General features: G+C 30.8%; 1 protein-coding gene across 1 annotated transcript in view; it reads right to left on the reverse strand.

Moving 5' to 3' along the window:
- Window positions 1-1,933, reverse strand: part of LOC119632127 (signal transducer and activator of transcription A-like) — a gene marked incomplete at its 3' end in the record, with an annotated part of 5,714 nt that extends 3,781 nt beyond the window's left edge. Inside the window, exon 1 of the mRNA XM_038024896.1 lies at window positions 1,908-1,933. The remainder of the gene's footprint in view (window positions 1-1,907) is intronic.
- Between the last annotated feature and the right edge of the window lie 303 nt (window positions 1,934-2,236).

The raw sequence follows: 2,236 nt of genomic DNA on the forward strand, positions 1-2,236 counted from the left end.
CCCCCCCCCCCCCCCCCCCCCCCCCCCGCAAAGAAAGTACAAAAAATCTTCTCTTATTTTTCTTGGTCTCATGTTTAATGAAAATTAATGATAATAAGCATACAATCGTCATTTTAAGCGAACTACATACTTAAGATTTAAATTAAAATGTTAAAAATGCAATAAAAAAATTAATATTATAGATATAAAAATAATGAAACTAAACCCCTGATACCCGTCACCATCTATGCGTAGAGATTTAAAGGCAAAGCAAAGAGGAAAGAAAAGAAAATACTTGCAAGTAACTTATATACGAGCTATATCAACCAAATTTCGATCTGTTCTTGTTTAATTTTTTTTTTTTTTTTTTTTTTTTTTGAATAGATCCTTACACATCTGATCAAAACTGTGTAATCTATGTAATTGTATGAGAATGTATCTAACTAACTCATCTAAGGTTCGAAATTTTCAGCTAGGAACGTGATATTTCCCTTTGCTTCATTGCGAAATTATTTATGTTTTGTCCTTGACCTGTCTTTGGGCTTGGGCATGTAATCGTAGAATCCAAAGGACGTATCTAATATAAAATCCTATACAAATGAGTATTTATGCAAAAAAATCGAAACTAATTTAAGTACTTGTTCACATAAATCTTTTCACGCTAAAGTTACGTTTATAAGAAATTTCAACGCAAGCTCTTTGGTTTTTATATCCTGCGCCACTTATGGTGCAAAGGTATATCAAGTGCAGACGGATGCAATACACAGAAGGACTTGAAAGACAATCAGTCACACCTTCGATTAATAATCGCTTTCTCAATCGATCTAAGCTTGTTTGTCCTTGTGTTTAACTTGCAGCACGCAATTTTCCAAAAGTTTCGTTGAAAGTCGGTAAATCGCTAACAGATCGGACCACTTTTCCCTAATAATAGCTTATCTTGAAAACTCGTTACAACTGTGAATAACTTTATTAGACGAAGTCGTGCGGGCTATTTAATCGTGGACCTTGTCCTACTGCAGTATTGTGACATATTTCAATCAAACTTTCTTTAGTATATCGCAAAGACAGTGTATTGCACTGACGGACAAACATATCCGTTTAATCTGCGATACTAAGTAAAAACTCTTCTTTAGCAAAACTTGAAAGACTTTAACGGAATTTCCAATTCCCGTCATCTATAAGGCATAATTATAACTAAAATAACATTCCTCGTGAACAATCGCTCAACTCACAAATTTGATTAATATCCGTGAGGGAGTTAATTCCCTTCTAAGAAAGAAATACAATGAAATTTGTGCGTAATTATTACTAAGCCGTTCTAGATTTTTTCCAAATCGGATCTGAGATCATTTTCAAAATCCAATTTATAAAAATTCGAAATTGAATATTTTTGTTCAAGTCATGATAATAATGAGTATTTCGAGCGGGCAACGCGGCATGGACATGGAAATAATTGAAAATAACTATATAAATTTGACTGAGACATTTATTGCATGTTTACGGATTTTGCGAACGGCATATAATAATATAATGTCCACGCAATGCAAGATCTATATGTGTGGACTTGGCAGTGCATTCTCCGGAAGCCTTGACTGGTCATTGTTCAATTTTTCGTTAATTTTTAATGGAAAAGATAACCTTGTTAGGATGTTAGAGTGCTGTCGTTGGACCCGCCTTTAAAGGCGAATATCCGACAATATTGTTATTGGCGAATCGGAGAAATTCATGTCGTAAATGCGTGCGCGATAAAGCACAGGTAAATATATTTTGCAAATATTTTCAATAATTTCTTCCTTAAAATGTGTTGAATGAATATTTGAAGTTGAAGGATTCGTAACTTAAATGGCAACAGGAAACTCAGCAGATTTTTGTTTTATTTCTCATTATATTTATATTTTATTTTTTAATAGATTCAATGTAATAAATACTTTTTCGTTATTAAAGAAACGCTTTTAAATTAAATAAGTTCACGAACACGATCTTAAGTTTTTATTTAATTATATTTTTAATATTAAAATTCTAGTTTATTTATTTATTACTATAAAAAAAAAAAAAAAAAAAAAAATAAAGAAAAGATTTTCCATTTATTTCAACTATTTGCGAATGAACTTGCAATTACTTGTTTAATTGCTCTTTATATATAAATGTTTAATAAAATGTTTCAGTTAATAAAATTTTGCTATTTTTAGTTTTGTTAATTATCTCCGTACATTTTTTTGTGTTTCTTCATGATTTCGCATTTTTTATTATATTTTTT

The sequence above is a fragment of the Glossina fuscipes genome, unplaced genomic scaffold, assembly GCF_014805625.2.
Source record: "Glossina fuscipes isolate IAEA_lab_2018 unplaced genomic scaffold, Yale_Gfus_2 1, whole genome shotgun sequence".
Lineage (NCBI taxonomy): Eukaryota > Metazoa > Arthropoda > Insecta > Diptera > Glossinidae > Glossina > Glossina fuscipes.